The 23,708-nt window shown below is 40.8% G+C and overlaps 1 pseudogene; it reads right to left on the bottom strand.

Annotated features, from left to right (window-relative positions):
- LOC116627867 overlaps positions 1 to 22,696 on the bottom strand; it is a 30,340-nt pseudogene extending 7,644 nt beyond the window's left edge.
- Positions 22,697 to 23,708: the final 1,012 nt, after the last annotated feature.

Genomic DNA, 23,708 nt, shown 5'->3' with positions numbered 1-23,708 from the left:
GGGGAAGGAGCATGTTCTCTGACCCCCGTCACCCAAACTTTGGTTCTCTGACCCCTGGACTGGTCCACTACAGCTGACCCAGAGGGCATGCAGCAGGGCTGGACCTGACCCCTGACCTCTCCTTGACCTTGAGATATCACTCTGGAGAAGGTGACTGCAGAGCCCTCTGACTCAAGTCCCCCATGGGAGAGACCGTGGGGTGGGGTCAAAAGCCCCTCCCAGGGACGTCCCCCTCCCCCTTCAGGGTAGTAGAGTCTGACTGTCCAAATGCAACTGCTTCATCCTTGAAGGGGATCAGAAACAGGTGGAGGAGATGGCAATATTCCAAAATACCAAGTCAGCGCTAAAAAGAGAGAAGTGGGAGATGAAATCATTGGCTCATAATGAAGATAGTCTGTTGTGTGAATGACCACATTCAAAACACCTTATACAGAGAGGATTCCGGAAGTTCTGGAATGGCAGCTCCAACCCCTCCTTTGAGGAGTGATCGGACCTTTCACAGGATCACTCTGAGGGGCTGGGAGTAGACTGAGGGGACAAAACAGGTTGTTCATGTTGGAAGCAGCCATTCTATAGAGAATGTCCCCTCATCGTTGGCATCTCTTGAGGTGTGGCTTGTGCTTGATTCCTTCCATTTGTTCACCAGTTGTGCAGCGGTCGGTTGGTTCCCTAGTGTCTGAGTCCATTCCCACTGCTGTAACAGAGCATCACAGAGTGGGCTGCTTCGACAACAGCAATTATTTCTCCCAGTTCTGGAGGCTGGAAGTCCCAGATCATGGAGCCAGCACGGTCGGCTACCGGGGAGGCCCCCTTCCCAGACTGCAGTGGTGTCTTCTCCTTGCACCTCATGACCGGGCGAGGGGGAGAGAATGCTCTGGGGTCTCTTTCTTAAGGGCGCTAATCCGTTTCATGAGGGCTTCACCCTCATGGCCCTGTCGACTCCCAAAGGCCTTACCTCCTAACAAGACCATATTGGGGGCTAGGATTTAAACCTAAGATTTTGGGGGGATAGTCAGTCCATAACACCCAGCAACCTCCAAAAGCAACTAATGGGTTTTCTGGTTAATGTTTTAAAATACACAGTTTTCAAATATCTGAGGTGTTTCAAGCCACTGCAATTATCATTGCTCCAGTGATCCCATATCTGGCCAGGGGAAGCGCCACCTCATTGGCCCCTGGGTCGTTCCCATGTGTGCCCACAAGTAGTCCCCGTCGCTTCCTTGCTTTTGGTTATAGGAAGATGCACCAGGCTCATGGTGCACACCCCCTGCCCCCGACACAGCGCAGCCACTTCTTACTGAAGGATGTCTGGGTCCTTTTGGAGGGAAGTGCTATTTAGCGTCCTCAGTGAGGGCAGCACATATGCTCATTGCTACTGGCTTTATTGTTCCCAGCCACCGCCAGCAGATCCAACTAAAACATATGAATTGTTTTTTAAAGATTTTATTTATTTATTTGACAGCGAGAGAGGAAACACAAGCAGGGGGAGTGGGAGAGGGAGAAGCAGGCTCCCCACTGAGCAGGGAGCCCGTTGTGGGGCTCGATCCCAGGACCCTGGGATCATGACCTGAGCTGAAGGCAGACACTTAACTGACTGAGCCACCCAGGCGCCCCATATTTTTTCTTTTTTTATGTCACTCTTGTATCATGCGACTTTGCAGAACTCTCTATTTACATCTAAGGGTTTGTGGTTGTTATTGCTTTTGGTGTTTTTGTTTTTTGGGTTGTTTGGTAGATTCTTGGGTTTTTTCCACATAGCCAATCACGTCATCTGCAAATAAGAATAGTTTGATTTTTCCTTTCATTTCACGTGTTTCTATTTCCTCTTCTTGACTGATTGGATTGGCCATGTTGAAGTTCGGTGGTGAGAGCAGACGATCATACTTTATTCCACTTCGCGGGGTGGGGGGGGGCGGGGGGGAGCATTCTGTCTCACCTAGTAGGTGAAGTAAGTCTTCTTACTGATGATTTTTATCAAGTTGAGAAAGTTCCTTCTCTTTCCTTCTACTCTTATGTTGCTGGGGGGGCGGGTTGCCGTGAATGGGTATTGAGTTTTGTTAAATGAATTGTCTGCGGGGATGAATATACTCATGTGCTTTTCTTAGCCTGTTGACGTGGTGAAGTACATTGAATTTCACTTAGGAAACAAGTCTTGCAAACCCGGAACAAACACCACTTGTTCATGCTGTGTAATCCTTTTTATCTATTGATGGATTGTGTTTACTCAAATTTTGTGGAGAATGTTTGGGTCTGTATTCGTGAGGGTATTGGCCTGCAGGATTTTTGGAGTACAGTCTTTGTCAGGTTTTGGTATCTCAGGGTTATGTTACCTTCAAGTACTTTGGGAAGTGTTCCCTCTTCTTTGTTTTGGAAAAAGTGTATATACATTGGCATTGATTATTCTTTAAACTTTTTTTAAGATCTTATTTGAGAGAGAGAGAGAGTGAGCGTGAGCAATAGCGGAGGGGGTGATGGGCTGGGGTGAAGGGCAGAGGGGGCGGGAGAGGGAGAAGGAGAATCTCTTAAGTAGACTCTGCTTTGAGCAGGGAGCCCGACTTGGGGTTCCATCCCACAACCCTGAGATCAGACCTGAGCGGAAACCAAGAGTTGGACGCTTGACCAACTGAGCCACTCAGGTGCCCTTGACTATTCTTTTAAACTTTTGGCACAATTCTCCAGTGAGACTCTTGAAGAGTGAGGGCCTTTTTTGGAATTTTCAAAGTTATGGAATAAATTTGCATAATAGCTGTTGAGCTATTCATATTATTTATTATTATCCTTCCTTCTCTCCCCTGTAACCCAAGGCAACTGCTGGTCCTTTCACTCTCTCCATAGTTTTGCCTTTTCCAGGATGTCATACAGTTGGAATCATGGAGCCTTCTCAGGTGGGCTTCTTTCACTTAGTAATATGCATTTAAGATCCCTCCATGTCTTGTCATAGCTTGATATTCCCCCCTTTTAAAAAAATTTATTTAGTTAGTTAGTTTCAGAAGTAGAGGTTAGTGATTCATCAGTTGCATATAACACCCAGTGCTCATTACATCAATTGCCCTCCTTAATGACCATCACTCAGTTACCCCATCACCCCACCCACATCCCCTCCAGCAACACTGTTTTTTTTATAGTTGAGAGTCTCCTATGGTTTGTCTCCCTCTCTGATTTCGTCTTATTTTATTTTTCCTTCTCTTTCCCTATGTTCATCTGTTTTGTTGCTTAAATTCCACATATGAGTGAAATCATATGATATTTGTCTTTCTCTGACTTATTTCACTTAGCATAATACTCTCTAGTTCTATCCACATTGTTGCAAATGTTAAGTATTTTATTCTTTTTGATGGCTGAGTAATATTACTTTGTATATTTATATACCACATCTTCATCCATTCATTTGTTGATGGACATCTGGACTCTTTCCATATTTTGGCTGTTGTGGATATTGCTGCTATAAACATTGGGGTGCATGTGCCCCTTGGAACGTATTTGTATCTTTTGGATAAATACCTAGAAGTGCACTTGCTGGGTCATCGGGTAGTCTTATCAGATAAAAGCCTAGTGTCCAAGATCTATAAAGAACTTCTCAGACTCAACCCCCAAAGAACAAATAATCCAGTCAAGAAATGGGCAGAAGACACGAACAGACATTTCTCCAAAGAAGACATACAAATGACCAACAGACACATGAAAAACTGCTCAACATCACTTGGCATCAGGGAAATCCAAATCAAAACCACAATGAGATACCACCTCACACCAGTCAGAATGGCTAAAACTAGCAACTCAGGAAACAACAGATGTTGGTGAGGATGCAGAGAAAGGGGAACCGTCTTACACTGTTGGTGGAAATGCAAACTGGTACAGCTACCCTGGAAAACAGTATGGAGGATCCTCAAAAAGTTAAAAATAGAGCTACCTCTTTTTTTTTTTTTCCCGAAGATTTTATTTATTTGAGAAAGAGCACGTGAGAGAGAACGAGGGTTGGGGAGGGACAGAGGGGGAGAGAGAAACAGAATTGAGCAGGGAGCCGGACAAGGGGCTTGATCCCAAGATCCTGAGATGAGGACCTGAGCCAAAGGCAGACGCTTAACTGACTACCCCGCCCCCCACCTCCTCACCCCACCCTGGCGCCCTTCCCTTTTTTTTTTTTTTTTAGCACTGAATAACGGTTCCACTGTATGGATTTGTCAGTTTGTTTAATTCATTCATTTACTGAAGGATGTTTTGGTGCTTCTTGGCATCGGCACTTGAGAATAAAGCTGCTGTAGACACCTGGGTGCAGGTTTTTGTATGGACCTAAGTTTTGGAGTCATGTGACTACCAAGAAGTGTGATTGCACGGTTGTATGGTAAGAGTACATTTAATTGGATAAGAAACTGCCAAATTGCCTTCCCCTGTGGTTGTAGCATTGTGCATTTGATACCACAGTGAATGAGAGCTTCTGTTACTCTCCATCCTCGTCAGCAGTTTGTGTGATCAGTGTTTCATATTTTTGTGGTTGTATAGGTGTTAGTATTTCATTGTTGATTCAGTTTGCAATTCTCTAAAGACAAGTAAAACTGATCATATTTTAATATGCTTATTTGTCATTTGTATATCTTTTTAGGTGAGGTGTGTGTTCAGATACATCTTTAGTTTTATTTTTTATTGCGGGTAAAAGCACATAAGCTGAGATCTCTATAAGCTGAGATCTTTATCAGCAAATTTTTGGAGTGTATAGACAGTATTAGTTACTGGTAAGCAAAATGATGTACAGCAGAGCTCTTGAACTTCTTCATGTTGTGTAACCAAAATTTTCTACCTGCTGACAGCAATTCTTCATTTCCCCCTCCCCAGCCCCTGCCAACCAACATTCTACCTTCTGCTTCTATGAGATTGACTAACTGAGATCCCCTCATTCAAGTGGAATCATGCAGTACTCCTCCTCTTGTGATTTATTTGAGCATAATGTCCCCTCAGGCTCATCTGTTGTTAAAAATGGCATGATTTCTTTCCTTTTAAAGCTGAGTAATATTCCATTGTGTGTAAATACCACATTCTTTTTATCCATTCATCTGCCAGCAGACATTTAGATTATTTCCCCATCTTGCCTGTTGTGAGTAATAGTACAGTATTATTAACACAAGAGAGCAGATGTTTCTTTGAGATCCTGATTTCAAATCTTGGGTAATTACTCAGACTTGGGACTGCTGGATCATACAGTAATTCTAATTTTAATTTGGGGGGACCTCCATACTGTTTTTTCCCCCAACATTTATTTTTTGTCATTTTTATTTTTACTGTTATTCTTATTTATTTATTTTTTAAAGATTTTGCTTATTTGGGGGGGGAGTGCACTCAAGCATGCACAAGCAGAGGGAGTGGCAGGGAGAGGGAGAAGCAGGCTCCCTGCTGAGCAGAGAGCCCTATGTGGGGCTCCATCTCTCGACCCTGAGATCATGACCTGAGCTAAAGGCAGGCACTTAACTGAGCCACCCAGGCACCCTGTTACTTTTATTTTCTTATTTAAATTCAATTAGCCAACATATAGTACATCATTAGTTTCAGATGTAGAGTTGAGTAATTCATCAGTTACTATAACACCCAGTTCTCATCACATCATGTGCCCTCCTTAATGCCTATCACCCAATTACTCCATTCCCCTACCCACCTCCCCTCCAGCAACCCTGTTTGTTTCCTATAGTTAAGAGTCTCTCATGGTTTTTCTCCCTCTCTGTTGACTTCCCATTCAGGTTTCCTCCCTTCCCTTATGATCCATACTCTTTTCCATGGTGGATGCACCTGTCTTGCCAACAGTGCACAAGGATTCCAATTTCCTCACATCCTCATCAACACTGGTTACTATTTAAAAAAATTTTTTTTAAAGATCTTATTTATTCATTTGAGATAGAGACAGAGAGAGCACAAGCAGGGGGAACAGCAGAGGGAGAGGGAGAAGGATGCTTCCCGCTGAGCTGAGAGCTGAACGCGGGGCTTGCTCCCAGGACCTGGAGATCATGACCTGAGCCGAAGGCAGATGCTTAACCATCTGAGCCACCCAGGCACCCCTGGTTATTATTATTTTTTATAATGGCCATTCTAACATGTGTGAGGTGATACCTCATTGTTTTCATTTGCATTTTCCTGGTGATTAGAGATGTTGAGCATCTTTTCATGTACCTGTTGGGTATTTGTATGTCTTTTTTGGAAAAATGTCTATTCAAGTTCTTTGGCCATTTTAAAAATAGGTGGGTTTTTTTTGTTGTTGTTTTTTTTGTGTGTGTGGTTTTTTTTGCAGTTGAGTTGTCTGTGTCCATATGTTTGTAAGGTATTAATCCCTTCACATACCTGGTTCCTGGTTTGAAAATGTTTTTCCCACTCCATAGGTTGCCAATACCCCTTGTGGGTTGTTTCTTCTGCTTTGCAGTTTGATGTAGTCCCACTTACCATTTTTTTGTTCTCTGCTTTTTGTGTCGTATCCAAGAAATCATTGCCAAGACCACTATCGTGCAGCTTTTCACCTACGTTCCCATCTAGATATATGGTTTCAGGACTTTTGTTTTTAACCTCAGTTCATTTTTAGTTGATTTCTGTGTGTGGCGTCAGAGAGGGTTCCTTTCTCATTCTTCCGCATTTAAAGATCAGGTTTCCCAGCATCAGTTTATTGAACAGATCTTCCTTTTCCCAATTGTGTATTGGTGGCATCCTTGTTGAAGATGAGCTGACTGTAAATGTGTGGGTTTATTTCTGGGCTGTTGTGTTCCATTGGTCTATGTATCTGTCTTTATGCCAGTACCATACTGTTTTAATTACTGTAAGTGTATGATATGTTTTTATATGATATGTTATTAAAAAAAAAAAAACCAGTGTGAGGCCTTTAGCTTTGTTTTTGTTTGTCAATATTGTTTTGGCTCTTCAGGGTCCTGTGTGGTTCCATATGATTTTCAGGATTGTTTTCTCTATTTCTGTACAAATGCCACTGGGATTTTGATAGGGACAGCATGGAATCTCTGGACTGCTTTGGATAGCTTTGACATTTTAACAATATTAAGTCTTTGATTCAAGAACATTGGATATCTTTCCATTTATGTGTCTTCTCTGATCTCTTTCACCAATGTTTTGTACTTTTCAGTAGACAAGTCTTACTCCCCCTTGGTTATGTTTACTCCTAAGTGTTTAGTTTTATTGGATGCTCTTGCAAATAGGATTGTTTTCTAAATTGCCTTTTGGGATAGTTTATTGACAGTGTGTAGAAAGAAAACTGATTTTTGTTTGTGTTTACCTCCTGTATCTTTACTGAAGTTGTTTATTAGTTCAGATTGTCTTGCTGCTGCTGCTGCTGCTGTTGTTTCTGGCCTTGTTAGGGTGTTTTACATAAAAAGTGCTCATTGCCAATGCAGAAAAGTTTATGTCTTTCTTCTCAATGTGGATATTGTATAGCTGTTTCATGCTAAATTTCTCTGGCTAGTGTTGCAGTACTGTGTTGAATATAAGCGGTGAGAATGAGTATCCTTGCCTTGTTCCTGATGAGAGAAAAAAAAAAGGTTTTCAGTTTTTCACTATTGAATGTGATGTTCATTGTGGGATTTTCACACATAAGCTTTCTTATGTTGAGGTAATTTCCTTCTATTCTTAGTTCAAAATTTGTAATCAGATACGCTGAAATTTGCCAAAGCTTTTTCTTCATCTATCAAGATCATGTGAATTTTTATCCTTCATTCTGTTAATGGCCAGTGGTCACATTGATTGCTTTTCATATGTTGAACTGTCTTTGCACCCCAGGGAAAAATCCCACATGGCTCTGGTGTATGATCCTTTAATGTGCTGTTGAATTCTGTTTGCTGGTATTTTGTTTAGGATTTTCCATCTTTGTCCATCTAGGATATCAGCCTGTAGATTTCTTTGTGGTGTCTTTGTCTGGTTTTGGTATCAAGGTAATGCTGACCTTATAAATGAGTCTAGAAGTGTGCTCACCTTCAGTTTCCTTTGGAAGAGTTAGAGAAGGATTGGTGGTTAATTCTTTCTTGAGTGGTAGGTAAGATTCACAAGGGAAGCCATCTGGAACTGGCTTTCCTCTGTTCAGAGGTATTTGATACCTGATTCAATCATCCTACTAGTTATAGATCCGGTCAGATTTGTATTTCTTCATTATTCCATTTGGGTATGTTTTATATTTCTTGGAATTTATCTGTTTCATCAAGATTATCCGTGTAATTTTCATAACAGTCTTTTGTATCATTTGTATCCTTGCATCGATTTTCCTTATGGATATTGGTCTGTAATTTTCTTTTCTGGCATCCTTGCCTAGATTTGGCATCAGGGTCTCAGAAAATGAGTTTGGAAGTTTAGTTCATCTTTTCAAAAAAACCAGCTCTTAGTTCAACTGATTTTTTTTTTTCCTGTTGTCTTTTGTTTTCTGTTTCATTTATTTCCCCTGTGATCTACATCGTTTCCTTCTACTAACTCTGGGCTTTGTTCTTCTTTTTCTAGTTCTTTGTGGTGTAGTGTTTATTTGAGATCTTGTTTTGTGATGTAGGTGTTTGTCTTTGTTACTGTTCCTCTTAGAACTGCTTTTTCCAGCTCTTGATTTTGGCTTAGGTCATGATCTCTGGGTCCTGGGATCGAGCCCCATGTCGGGCTCAGCGCTCAGCACAGAGTCGGCTTGTCCCTCTGCCCCTGCCCCTGCTCTCTCTCTCTCTCTCAAATAAATAAATCGTAAAAAAAAAAACAAAAACTGCTTTTTTAAAAAAAAGATTTTATTTTTCAGCAGAGAGCGAGAGTGAGCGGGAGAAGGAACACAAGCAGGGGGAGTGGGAGAGGGAGAAGCAGGCTTCCCGCTGAGCAGGGAGCCCAATGCGGGGCTCGATCCCAGGACCCTGGGATCATGACCTGAGCCGAAGGCAGACGCTTAACGACTGAGCCACCCTGGCGCCCAAGAACTGCTTTTGCTTCATCCCATAAGTTTTGTTTTTTTGTGTTTCCTTTTTTGATCATCTCCAGGTATTTTCTGACCTCTCTTTTGATTTCTACTTTGACCCAGTGCTTGTTCAGTAGCATGTGGTCTAATCTGTAATTATCTGTTAATTTTCCAGTTTTCTTGTAACTGATTTTTAGCTTCCTACCATTGTAGTTGGAAAAGAAGCTTGATATAATTTCAGTCTTTTTAAATTTGTAAATCCTTGTTTTGTGGCCTAACGTGATCTGTCCTGGAAAATGTTTCATGTACGATTGAGAAGAATGTGTGTCCTCTTGCTTCTCGATGGAATGTTCTGTGTATGTCGGGAAAGGCCCATCTGGTCTGAAGTGTCATTTATGTCTCTTGTTTCCTTACTGATTTTTCTGTCTGGATGATGTATCCATTGATGAAAGTGGGATATTGAAATACCCTTCTATTATTGTATCATTGTCTGTTTATTCCTTTAGGTCTGTTAATATTCTTTTTAATTATTTAGGTGCTCCTCTGTTGGGTGTGTAACTGTTTACAAATGGATTGACCCCTTTGTCATTGCATAGTGACCTTTGTTTCTTACTCTGTACAGTCACTGTCTTAAACAATATTTGTCTGATAGAAGTATTGCTGTCCAAGCTCTGTCTTGGTTTCTGGTTGCATGGAATATATTTTTTCAGTTCGTGTGTGTCCTGACATCTGAATTGAGTCTTCCGTAGGGTATTATGGGTATGGATGGGTAATGTTTTTGTGCTTTAATTTTTGTCATTTCCTTCTTTTTGTAACATTGGGATGACTTTTTCTTTTTTTTTTTTTTTCCTCTAGTTTCTTGAAATGTAAAACGGGATTATTTGAGATTTTTTTAAAATTCATTTTCTTTTTTAAAATTATCTTTAATTTAAATTTAACATATAATGTATTACTAGTTTCAGAGGTGGAGTTCAGTGATCCATCAGTCTTATATAATACGCAGTGCTCATTATATCCTGTGCCCTCCTTAATGTCCATCACCCAGTTACCCCATCCCCCCCACTCCCCACCCGCCCAGCAACCCTCAGTTTGTTTCCTATAGTTAAGAGTCTCTTACAGTTTGTCTCCCTCTCTGATTTTATCCTGTTTTATTTTCCCCTCCCTTCCCCTATGATCCTGTTTTGTTTCTTAAATTCCACATATGAGTGAGATCATAGGATGTCTTTCTCTGATTGACTTAACTTGGCTTAGCATAATATCCTGTAGTTCCATCCACATCATTGCAAATGGCAAGATTTCATTTTTTGATGGCTGAGTAGTATTCCATTGTGTGTATGTGTGTGTGTGTGTGTACCACATCATCTTTATCCATTCATCTGTTGATGGACATCTGGGTTCATTCAGAGTTTGGCTATTGTGGACATTGCTGCTATAAACATTGGGGTGCAGGTGCCTCTTCGGATCACTGCATTTGTATCCTTGGGGTAAATACAAGGTAGTGCAATTGCTGGGTCATAGGTTAGCTCTATTTTCAACTTTTGGAGGAACCTCCACACTGTTTTCCAGAGTGGCTGCACCAGTTTGCATTCCCACCAACAGTGTAAGAAGGTTCCCCTTCTGCATTTCTCAACATCTATCGTTTCCTGACTTCTTAATTTTAGCCATTCTGACCGATGTGAGATGGTATCTCATTGTGGGTTTTTTTTTTTTTTAAGATTTTATTTGTCGGACCGCACGAGTGCACAAGCAGGGGGAGCGACAGGCAGAGGGAGAAGCAGGATCCCTGCTGAGCGAGGAGTCCGATGTGGGACTCGATCCCAGGGCCCTGGGATCATGACCTGAGCTGAAGGCAGATGTTTAACCGACTGAGCCACCCAGGCGTCCTCATTGTGGTTTTGATTTGTATTTCCCTGATGCTGAGTGATGTTGAGCATTTTTTCATCTGTCTGTTGGTCATTTGTATTTCTTCTTTGGAGAAATGTCTATTCGTGTCTTTTGCTCATTTCTTGACTGGATTATTTGGTTTTTGTGTGTTGAGTTTGATAAGTTCTTTATAGATTTGGGATACTAGCCCTTTATCTGATAAGACCTTTGCAAATATCTTCTTCTCTTCTGTCAGTTGTCTTTTGATTTTGTCGACTCTTTGCTGTGCAAATCTTTTTATCTTGATGAAGTCCCAGTAGTTCATTTTGCCTTTGTTTCTCTTGCCTTTGGAGACGTATCTAGCAAGAAGTTTCTGCAGCCAAGGTCACAGAGGTTGCTGCCTATGTTCTCTTCTAGGATTTTGTTGGATTCCTGTCACACATTTAGGTCTTTCGTCCATTTTGAGTCTATTTTTGTGTATGGTGTAGGAGAATGGTCCAGTTTCATTCTTCTGCATGTGGCTGTCCAATTTTCCCAACACCATTTGTTGAAAAGACGGTCTTTTTTCCATTGGATATTCTTACCTGCTTTGTCAGAGATTAGTTGATCATAGAGTTGAGGATCCAATTCTAGGTTCTCTATTCTGTTCCATTGATCTATATATCTGTTTTTGTGCCAGTACCATACTGTCTTGATGATTATAGCTTTGTAATGGAGTTTGAAGTCTGGAATTGTGATGCCATCAGCTTTGCTTTTCTTTTTCAACATTCTTCTGGCTATTCAGGGTCTTTTCTGGTTCCATACAAATTTTAGGATTATTTGTTCCAGCTCTGTGAAAAAAGTTGATGGTATTTTAATAGGGATTGCACTGAATGTGTAGATTGCTCTAGGTAGCATAGACATTTTAACAATATTTTTTTCTTCCAATCCATGAGCAGGGAACGTTTTCCCATTTCTTTGTGTCTTCCTCAATTTCTTCCATGAGCGTTCTTTTTTTTTTTAAGATTTTATTTATTTATTTGACAGAGAGAGAGAGAGCAGGAACACAAGCAGGGGGAGCAGGAGAGGGAGAAGCAGGCTTCCTGCAGAGTAGGGAGCCCGATGCGGAGCTTGATCCCAGGACCCCAGGATCATGACCTGAGCCAAAGACAGACACTTAACGACTGAGGCACCCAGGCGCCCCTTCCATGAGCGTTCTGTAGTTTTCTGAGTACAGGTCCTTTGCCTCTTTGGTTAGGTTTATTCCTAGGTAGCTTATGGTTTTTGGTGCAATTGTAAATGGTATCGATTCCTTAATTTCTGTTTTTTCTGTCTCATTGTTAGTGCATAGAAATGTAACTGATTTCAGTGCATTGATTTTATATCTTGCCACTTTGCTGAATTCCTATGAGTTCTAGCAGTTTTGAGGTGGAGTCTTTTGGGTTTTCCACAGAGTATCACGTCACCTGCAAAGAATGAGAATTTGACTTCTTTGCTGTTTCAGATGCCTTTTATTTCTTTTTGTTGTCTGATTGCTGAAGCTAGGACTTCAAGCCCTATGTTGAACAACAGTGGTGAGAGTGGACATCCTTGTCATGTTCCTGACCTTAGGGGAAAAGCTCTAAGGGACAAATATCTCAGAACGATATTTGCTGTGGACTTTTTGTAGATGGCTTTAATGATATTGAGGTATTTTCCCTCTATCCCTACACTGTTAAGAGTTTTTATCAAGAAAGGATGCTGTACTTTGTCAAATGCTATTGAGAGGATCATACGGTTCTTGTCTTTTCTTTTGTTAATGTAGTGTATCACACTGATGGATTTGCGGATGTTGAACCACCCTTGCAGCCCAGGAATAAATTCCACTTGGTCATGGCGAATAATCCTTTTAATGTACTGTTGAATCCTATTGGTTAGTATCTCCATGAGAATTTTGGCATCCATGTTCATCAGGGATATTGGTATGTAATTCTCCTTTTTGGTGGGGTCTTTGTCTGGTTTGGGGATCAAGGTAATGCTGCCCTCGTAGAAAGAGTTTAGAAGTTTTCTTTCCATTTCGATTGTTTGAAACAGCTTCAGAAGAATACGTATTAATTGTTCTTTAAATGTTTGGTAGAATTCCCCCGGGGAGCCATCTGGCCCTGGGCTCTTGTTTGTTGGGAGATTTTTGATTACTGCTTCAATTTCCTTGCTGGTTATGGGTCTGTTCAGGTTCTCTGTTTCTTCCTGGTTCAGTTTTGGTAGTTTATACATCTCTAGGAATGCACCTGTTTCTTCCAGATTGCCTAATTTGTTGGCATATTTGCTCATAATATGTTCTTATAATTGTTTGTATTTCTTCAGTGTTGGTTGTGATCTCTCTTCTTCCATTCATGATTTTATTTATTTGTGTCTGTTAGGTCCACTTGGTCCATAGTATTTTTTCTAAATTTTATTTTATTATGTTAGTCACCATACAGTACATCATAAGTTTTTGATGTAGTGATCCACAATTCATTGTTTTCGTATAACACCCAGTGCTCCATGCAGTATGTGCCCTCCTTAATACCCATCACCAGGCTAACCCATCACCCCACCCTCTCCCCTCTAAAACCCTCAGTTTGTTTCTCAGAGTCCATAGTCTCTCATGGTTCATCTCTCCCTCTGATTTCCCCCCCTTCATTTTTCTCTTCCTTCTCTTAATGTCCTCCATGCTATTCCTTATGTTCCACAAATAAGTGAAACCATATGATAATTGACTTTCTGTGCTTGACTTATTTCACTTAACATGATCTCCTCCAGTCCCATCCATGTTGATGTAAAAGTTGGGTATTCATCCTTTCTGGTGGCTGAGTAATATTCCATTGTATATATGGACCACATCTTCTTTATCCATTCATCTGTTGAAGGGCATCTTGGCTCTTTCCACAGTTTGGCTATTGCAGACATTGTTGCTATGAACTTTGGGGTGCATGTGGCCCTTCTTTTCACTACATCTGTGTCTTTGGGGTAAATACCCAGTAGTGCAATTGCTGGGTAATAGGGCAGCTCTATTTTTAATTTTTTGAGGCACCTCCACACTGTTTTCCAAAGTGGCTGTACCAACTTGCATTCCCACCAACAGTGTAAGAGGGTTCCCCTTTCTCCACAACCTCTCCAACATTTGTTGTTTCTTGCCTTGTCAATTTTTGCCATTCTAACTGGTGTAAGGTGGTATCTCACTGTGGTTTTGATTTGAATTTCCCTGATGGCTAATGATGATGAACATTTTTTCATGTGTATGTTAGATATTTGTAGGTCTTCTTCGGAGAAGTGTCTGTTCATGCCTTCTGCCCATTTTTTGACTTGATTATTTGTGTTTTGGGTGTTGAGTTTGAAAAGTTCTTTATAGATCTTGGATACCAGCCCTTTATCTGTAGTGTCATTTACAAATATCTTCTCCCATTCTGTGGGTTGCCTCTTTGTTTTGTTGATGGTTTCTTTTGCTGTGCAGAAGGTTTTTATCTTGATGAAGTCCCAAAAGTTCATTTTTGCTTTTGTTTCACTAGCCTTTGGAGATGTATCTTGAAAGAAGTTGCTGTGGCTGATGTCGAAGAGGTTACTGCCTATGTTCTCCTCTAGGATTTTGATGGATTCCTGTCTCACATTGAGGTCTTTCATCCATTTTGAGTTTATCTTTGTGTATGCTGTTAGAGAGTGGTCGAGTTTCATTCTTCTGTATATAGCTGTCCAATTTTCCCAGCACCATTTATTGAAGAGACTTTTTTCTATTGCATATTTTTTCCTGCTTTGTCAAAGATTATTTGACCATAGAGTTGAGGGTTCATATCTGGGCTCTCTATTCTGTTCCATTGGTCTACATGTCTGTTTTTGTGCCAGTATCATGCTGTCTTGGTGATCACTGCTTTGTAATATAGCTTGAAATCAGGCAACATGGTGCCCCTAGCTTTGTTTTTCTTCTTCAATATTTCCTTGGCGATTTGGGGTCTTTTCTGATTCCATACCAATTTTAGGATTGTTTGTTCCAGCACTTTGAAAAATGTCATTGGAATTTTGATCAGGATGGCATTGAAGGTATAGATTGCTCTGGGTAGCATAAACATTTTAACAATGTTTATTCTTCTGATCCATGAACATGGAATGTTTTTCCATCTTTTTGTGTCTTCTTCAACTTCTTTCATGAGCATGTTGTAGTTCCTAGAGTATAGATCCTTTACCTCTTTGGTTAGGTTTATTCTGAGGTATCTTATGGGTTTTGGTGCTATTGTACATGGAAACGTTTCTCTAATTTCTCTTTCTACAGTTGTATTGTTAGTGTATAAGAAAGCAACTGATTTCTGTGCATTGATTTTGTATCCTGCCACATTACTGAATTGCTGGATGAGGTCTAGCAATTTGGGGGTGGAGTCTTTTGGATTTTCCACATAAAGTATCATGTCATCTGCAAAGAGAGAGAGTTTGACTTATTTGCTAATTTTTATTTCTTTTTGTTGTCTGATTGCTATTGCTAGGACTTCTAGTACTATGTTGAACAATAGTGGCAAGAGTGGGCATCCTTGTCATGTTCCTGATCTTAAGGGAAAGGCTCCCAGCTTTTCCCCATTGAGGATGATATTCGTTGTGGGTTTTTCATAGATGGATTTTATGAACTTAAGGAATGTTCCCTCTATCCCTATACTCTGAAGAGTTTTAATCAGGAAAGGATGCGGTATTTTGTCAATTGCTTTTTCTGCATCAATTGAGAGGACCATATGGTTCTTCTCGCTCCTCTTATTAATGTGTTCTCTCACATTGATTGATTTGTGAATGTTGAACCACCCTTGCATCCCGGGGATAAATCCCACTTGGTCGTGGTGGATGATCCTTTTAATGTATTGTTGGATTCTATTAGCTAGGATTTTGTTGAGGATTTTGGAATCCATATTCATCAGGGATATCGGTCTGAAATTCTCCTTTTTGATGGGGTCTTTGCCTGGTTTGGGGATTAAGGTAATGCTGGCCTCATAGAGTGAGTTTGGAAGTTTTCCTTCTGTTTCTATTTTTTGAAACAACTTCAGGAGAATAGGTATTATTTCTTCTTTGAATGTTTGGTAGAATTTCCCAGGGAATCCATCAGGCCCTGGACTCTCGTTTTTTGGGAGGTTTTTGTTCACTGCTTCAATCTCATTACTGGTTATTGGCCTATTCAGGTTGTCAATTTCTTCCTGGTTTCCAGGAAGGCATCCATTTCTTCCAGGTTGCTCAATTTATTGGCATATAGTTGTTGATACTAATTTCTAATAGTTGTTTCTATTTCCTTGGTGTTAGTCGTGATCTCCCCCCTTTCATTTTTAATTTTATTAATTTGGGTCCTTTCTCTTTTCTTTTCTTTTGGATAAGTCTGGCCAGTAGTTTATTGAGCTTATTAATTCTTTAAAAGAACCAGCTTCTAGTTTGATCTGATCTACTGTGTTTCTGGTTTCTAATTCATTGATCTCTGCTCTAATCTTAATTATTTCTCTTCTAATGCTTGGCTTAGGCATCATTTGTTGCTTTTTCTGTAGTTCTTTAAGGTGTAAAGTTAGTTGGTGAATTCGGGATTTTTCTATCTTTTTGAGTGAGGCTTGGATGGCTATGTATTTCCCCCTTAGGACTGCCTCTGCAGTATCCCATAGGTTTTGGACTGATATGTTTTTGTTCTCATTGGTTTCCATGAATTGTTTAAGTTCTTCTTTGATTTCCTGGTTGACCCAAACATTCTTGAGCAGAGTGGTCTTTAGTTTCGAAGCATTTGAATTTCTTTCAAAGTTTTTCTTGTGATTGAGTTCCAATCTTAAAGCATTATGGTCTGAGAATATGTAGGGAATAATCTCAGTCTTTTGGTATCAGTTGAGACCTGATTTGTGACCCAGTAAGTGGTCTATTCTGGAGAAAGTTCCATGTGTGCTCGAGAAGAATGAGTATTCTGTTGTTTTAGGGTGGAATGTTCTGTATATATCTATGAGGTCCATCTGGTCCAGTGTGTCATTTAAAGCTCTTGTTTCTTTGTTGATATTCTGCTTAGATGATCTTTCTGTTGCTGAGAGTGGAGTATTGAAGTCTCCTACAATTAATGTATTGTTATCAATATGACTCTTTATTTTGGTCAGCAATTGGCTTATGTAGATGGCTGCTCCCATGTTTGGGGCGTAGATATTTACAGTTGTTAGATCTTGTTGGAGAGACCCTTTGAGAATGATATAGTGTCCTTCTGTGTCTCTAACTACAGTCTTTAGTTTAAAATCTAATTTGTCTGGGGGCGCCTGGGTGGCTCAGTCATTAGGTGTCTGCCTTCGGCTCGGGTCATAATCTCAGGGTCCTGGGATTGAGCCCCACATCAGGCTCCCTGCTCAGCGGGAGGCCTGCTTCTCCCTCTCCCACTTGCCCTGCTTGTGTTCCCTCTCTCGCTATGCCTCTCTCTGTCAAATAAATAAATATAATCTTTAAAATAAATAAATAAAATCTAATTTGTCTGATATAAGAATTGCTACCCCAGCTTTCTTTTGAGGTCCGTTGGCATGGAAGGTGGATCTCCATCCCTTCACTTTCAGTCTGGATGTATCTTTAGGTTCAAAATGAGTCTCTTGTAGACAGCATATGGATGGGTCCTGTCTTTTTATCCAATCTGCAACCCTGTGCCATTTTATGGGAGCATTTAGGCCATTCACATTGAGAGTGACTATTGAAAGATATGAATTTATTGTCATCATGTTGCCTGTGAAGACCTTGTTTTTATAGATTGTCTCTGTAAATTTCTGTTTTATATCACTCTTGGGGTCTTTCTCCTTTTATAGAACCCCTCTTAATATTTTTTGCAGGGCCGGCTTAGTGGTCACATAATCTTTCAGTTTCTGCCACGCTTGGAAGCTCTGCATCTCTCCATTCATTCTAAATGACAGCCTTGCTGGATAAAGTATTCTTGGCTGCATGTTCTTCTCATTTAGTACCCTGAATATGTCTTGCCAGGCCTTTCTGGCTTGCCAGGTCTCTGTGGATAGGTCTGACGTTATTCTGATGTTCCTCCCTCTGTACGTAAGGAATCTCTTCCCCCTAACTGCCCTTAAGATGGTTTCCTTGGTTCTAAGATTTGCGAGTTTTACTATTACATGCTGGGGCATTGGCCTGTTTTCCTTGATCTTGGGAGGGGTCCTCTCTGCCTCTAGGACACGAATGTTTGTTTCATTCCCCAGATTAGGGAAGTTCTCAGCTATGATTTGCTGAAATATATCTTCTAGTCCTCTCTCTGTCTCCACCCCCTCAGGGATCCCAGTAATTCTGACATTGGCACATTTCATGGTGTCACTTATTTCTCTCATTCTATTTTTTTTTTTTTTAAGATTTTATTTATTTATTTGAGAGAGAAAATGAGAGACAGATAGCATGAGATGGGGTAGGGTCAGAGGGAGAAGCAGACTCTCTGCCAAGCAGGGAGCCTGATGCGGGACTCGATCCCCGGACTCCAGGATCATGACCTGAGCCGAAGGCAGTCGTTCAACCAACTGAGCCACCCAGGCGCCCCTCTCTGATTCTATTTTCATGGACTTTGAGTTGTTTTTCCCTGGCCTCCACTTTTTCCTTTTTGTCTATTAATTGGTCTTCTAGATCACTAGTCCATTCTTCTGCCTCACTTACCCTAGCTGTTAGATTACCTAGATTAGACTGGATCTCATTGATATCATTTTAAAGTTCTGCCAATTCAGCTTTCATTTCTGCCCTTAGAGACTCTATGTTGCCATTAATCGATTTCTCCATTCTAGCTACTCTCTTCACAATTGCTACCGTGAATTCCCTCTCTGACGTCTTGTTTATATCTGTATCCGTTTATAAATCTGTGGCATAAGGTCATAATCTCTGAGTCTTTCCTATTTTGGGGGTTCTCTCTCATAGTCATTTTGTTGAGGGGTGGTTGAGGGAATGTATAGAGTCCAAATTATTGACCACAACCCAAGCAAGATGCACCTGTTTTATAGGGACCTTAGGGTTGCTGGCCTCTTGTTCTCGCAGCCTGTCTTCTGGGGGAGGGACCTGCCGCACTGTTACTCAGGCAACCCTGTTTGGGCAGAGTTGCCCTCCCCCTGTTGCGGGGGATGGGCTCAGTGAAAAGCGGTTTTTTGAGGCTTTTGTTCTCTGGTGGCTTTCCCTGGTGGCTTTCTGTGTCTCTTCCAAGAGTCAGAGCGGAAGAGATTGTTTCCAGCCCTTTGCCTCAGAACAGAGAGATGGCAGTCTGTTCTTCAGTGAGCTCTCCAGGCCACACTATCTCCATTTCTGTCTGTGCTGCTATAAACTGCAGCGTCCTGGGTTGTGCACGCCTCAGCAGCACTCCTAGTCCTCTCCTCCAGGTCGGAGCTCGTCTCTGCCATTTGTGCTTCTAAAACTGCCAGCCACCACCAGTTCGCTTGTGCGGCCCCGCCGCTGCAGGTTTCAGTCCAGGGGGCTGCCCTGAAGTCCTTTCTCCATCACTACCAGTCTGTGAGTCTGTGCCCGGTCCCCAGCATGGGAGGCGATTGCTCACCGGCGGTGTAGGATCCCGAGGGGTTGGCTCCCTTCCCCTTCCCTTTATCCTCCAATATCTGCAGGTGGGGTCAGGGTGCCCTGCTTCATACCTCGAAACCAACCGCCTGCAATATTCTCTTTGTGGAGATCCAGATCTGTCTTCTTACATCTCAGGTTGATTTCATGGGTGTTCAGAGTGGTCTGGTAGATATCCAGCTCAATTCTGGGGACTGGTTGGAATAGGGTCCCCTACTCCTCCGCCATCTTTTCCAGGTTCCAGTCCATAGTATTGTTCAACTCATTGTTTCCTCTTGAACCTTCTCTGTAGATGTTCTATTCATTATTCAAAGTAGGGTATTGAAATCCTGTATTATTATTGTTTTACTCTCTCTTTTCCCTCTAGTTTGTCTGTGTTGGCTTCTTACATTTGTACATTCTGATATTTGATGTAGATATATTTAGACTTAGATAGCTATGTACGTTGACCATTTTATCATTATATAATGTTCTCTTTGGATGTATTTTGCTTAAAAGAATATTATTCCTGATATAAATATGATCAATTTTAGTCTTACTGAGTTAAATCTAAAGTAAGTCTCTTCTGGAACTTGGACAGTGGGCGTTGTTTTGCTGTGTTTTGCTTTCTTTTGTTTACACATTTGCCACTCTTTCATTTGATTAGGGCGTTTAATCCATCTGTATTTAAATGACTATTGATAGGGAAGGACTGTTGCTATTGTCTCTTTGTTTTGTGTTTGTCTTGTACTTTTAAAAATTAAGATTGTATGTTTTTAAAAATGAATTTTAGGTTCACAGCAATATTGAGAGAACGTACAGAGATTTCCCTTATATCCCTTGCCCTCACATAATGCATAGCCTATGCCATCCATTATCAGCATTCTCCACAGAATTGTTTATTATGATTGATAGCCACACATTGACACACCATAATCACCCAAATCCATAATTTGCCTTAGAGTTCCTCTTGATGTTTGTGTGTTCTGTGTGTTTGGACAAACACATAAAGACATGTACCCATCGTTATGGTATCATATAGAGTATCTTCACTGTCCTTAAAGTCCCCTGTGCCCCGGTTACTCATCTCTGCTCCCCCAGACCCATGCAGACAGAATGTCTTACAGTTGGAATCAAACAGTATGTAGCCTTTTTAGATTGGCTACTTTCACATAGTAATGTGTATTGATTTCTTCCATGTGTTTTCATGGCATGAATACTCATGTTTTTGTTGGTACATATGCTGATTAACATTCCATTATCTAGATTTACCACAATTTATATGTAAATGCACCCACTAGAATATCTTGGTTGCTTCCAAGTCTTAACCAATTATGAAAAATTATCTTTGTGCAGGTTTATGTGAATGTATGTTTTCAGCCAATTTGGGTAAATATCCAGAAGGTGCAATTGCTGGATTGTATGGTAAGAGCTTTATATTTAGCTTCATGAGAAACTCCAAACTGTCTTCCAAAGTGGCTGTATCATTTTTCAATCTCACTATCCATGAATGACGGTTCTCGTTGCTCTACATCTTCATCAACATTTCAGGTTGTCACTGTGTTGGATTTTTGCCATTCTCATAGATGCATAGTGATACCTTGTTGTTTTAATTTGCATTTCCCTGATGACATATCTTTTCATTTGCTTGACATCTCAGTATCTTCTTTGGGCCATTTTTTAAAAATAGTGTTGTTTTCTCATTGTTGAGTTTTAAGTGTCCTTTGTGTGTTTGGACAGCATTCTGTTATCACACATGTCCTTTGTCAATATTCTTTACAAGTCTATGTCTTGTCTTCTCATTTTCTTGCCTTTGTCTTTCAGAGCAGAAGATTTGCATTTTTTTTTTTTTTAGTAACCTTGCGATTTACTATAAAAATCCAATGTTACCAATGCTTGTGGATTTTTTTTTCAGATTTTACTTATTTATTTGAGAGAGAGAGAGCATGAGAGCACGAGCAGGGTAAGGGGCAGAGGGAGAAGCAGACTTCCCGCTGAGCAGGGACCCTGACGTGGGGCTCAATCCTGGGACTCCGGGATCATGACCTGAGCCAAAAGCAGACACTTAACCGACTGAGCCACCCAGGCACCCCTTGTGGGTTTTTATTTATGGTAATTCCCTGAGGATTTCATTTCACATACATCAAACCATTTTACCACATCTAATACCAAAACTATTTTTTAAAGTTCTCATTAAACCTTTAAGACATTTTAAATTGCTATATCATAAATTTCAACCTAGTGATATTTACTTATATAAGAAGATGAAAAATCTGTTTTGAATATAGATACATAAAACAAAATAGTTCATACCATTTAGATTTTGGAAAGAAATGCAGTTTTTTAGTTAGCATTGAGGCAAATGAGGGAACCTGCTTCTTTCCAGTTGCATTCAAGTCTTTGAAAAAGTCCACTGGGCACTGAGAAACTTTCCTGTTCACCTGAGTGAGGAGTTCTGTGCACTCTAAGGAGGAGCCGAATTTTCCCAGCGTCTCAGACAAATCTTGAATGTTCCATGAGCCATTCACAGTTTCCCGATGAGAATAACAACCTTCTGCAACACAGTAACACATGAGAGAGTCCGCTTCAGCAGGTAGGTGTGCACTGAGGCTGCATCCACCTCAGTTATGTTGGCATCCAGCTTGTCTGTCTGATGATTCACTATATCCAAAGGAATGACTGGCACATGGTGCTGGTCTCCTCAACATGCCTGAATAATACATATCTTGGGTTTTCCAACTAGGGTCTGACATTTGTCTCCTTTGAACAAGCCAGTCAGTGTCTGAATTTCAGTTTTGGCATCATATGCGTAAATGTGATCGCCTTCACCATGACTCAGGAAAACACATAAAAAGCAGTCGGCATCTATGTGGCTAGAGGTTGATGCCTACTGAATTTTGAGCAGTAGTTCTGCTTTAAGATCATTAAAGCATTTCACTTCAAATCCTAGGTCTGAAAACCTGCGCATAAGATTGCCTCTGTCTGCGCTGGTGCCCCGCCTTTCTGGCAACGTTAAGTGCCAGAAGAACCTCTCATGATTTAAGATTAAAGCAATTCCTCTCCTCTTGTGGTCCATTTTGTACTTTTCTGCCAGATCAAATATTTCATTCTTATAAAAGGCATCAGTTTCCATCACGGTTTCTTCCTCACCTGCAGGGCAAGCCCTGTGGAGCCCCTGTTGCCGAACTCATGTTCCCCCGTGCGGAGTGCCATGCCCAGGCGGCCTCCACTTCCTGCAGCCAGGGGCCCCTCTGAAGATTTGCATTTTAATGAAGTGCAGCTTATCAGTTCTTTCTTTTATGGATTATGTCTTTGGTGTTCTATCTAAAAGTCCTCACCATACCCAAAGCCATCGACGTTTTCGCCTATGTTATCCTCTAGACTTCTGCGGTTTTGCACTTTGCATTTGGGTCTGTGATCCAACTTGAGTTGATTTTTTCTGAAAGGTGTAAAGTCCATGTCTAGATTAACTTTTTTTGCATGTGGATGTCCAATGCACCATTGTTTCAGCACCATTAGATGAAAGAGTATCTTTGCTTTATTGCCTTGACTTTTCTCTCTTTTCCACTTACAGCTTTTCTTGACTCATTATCCTCTCTTGCTCTCTGCTTTTGTGCGTTCTGCTGATTTTTGAATGAGATATTTTGATTGCTTTCTCATTTTCTTTTGTGTATCTTGTTTGGACATTTTTTGTGGTTGTCACTGGGCTTACATATAATATCAACTAGTCATAGCAGTCTATTTTAATAGCAACTTAGATTTGATCACACAAAAACCTTATATTTGTACTGCTTCCTTGCCACACCTTAGGTTATTGATGTCACAAATTACATCTTTTTTTTTTTTTAAGATTTACTTATTTATTTTACAGGGGGGGCAGGGAAGATGCAGAGGGAGAGAGAAATCGAAGTAGACTCTGCACTGAGTGCAGAGCTCAAGCTTATGACCCTGAAATCATGACTCTGAGCCAAACCAAGAGTTGGACTCTTAACCAGTTGTGTCACCCAGGCACCCCTCAATTTAGGTCTTTTTATATTGTATCTTTTACCATGTTCCAGTTATAGGTACTATTTACTTATTTATTTATTATTATTTTTTAAAGATTTTATTTATTTATTTGACAGAGAGAGACACAGTGAGAGAGGGAACACAAGCAGGGGGGAGTGGGAGAGGGAGAAGCAGGCTTCCCGCTGAGCAGGGAGCCCGATGCGGGGCTTGATCCCAGGATCATGACCCGAGCCGAAGGCAGATGTTTAATGACTGAGCCACCCAGGTGCTCCCAGTTATAGGTACTATTTATACATTTGAATTTCAATTTCTGTATTAGAATTAACAGTAGATTTACATAACACCATTACAGAATTACAGTATTTTGTATTTGTTTATATCCCTAACTCTACCAGTGAGCTTTATATTGCGTATGCTTTTGTGCTGTGGTTTCACATCCTTTCATTTCTACTTGAAGGGCACC

The sequence above is a fragment of the Phoca vitulina genome, unplaced genomic scaffold (assembly GCF_004348235.1).
Source record: "Phoca vitulina isolate PV1807 unplaced genomic scaffold, GSC_HSeal_1.0 scaffold104, whole genome shotgun sequence".
Lineage (NCBI taxonomy): Eukaryota > Metazoa > Chordata > Mammalia > Carnivora > Phocidae > Phoca > Phoca vitulina.
This window is presented reverse-complemented; position numbering and strand designations above follow the sequence as displayed.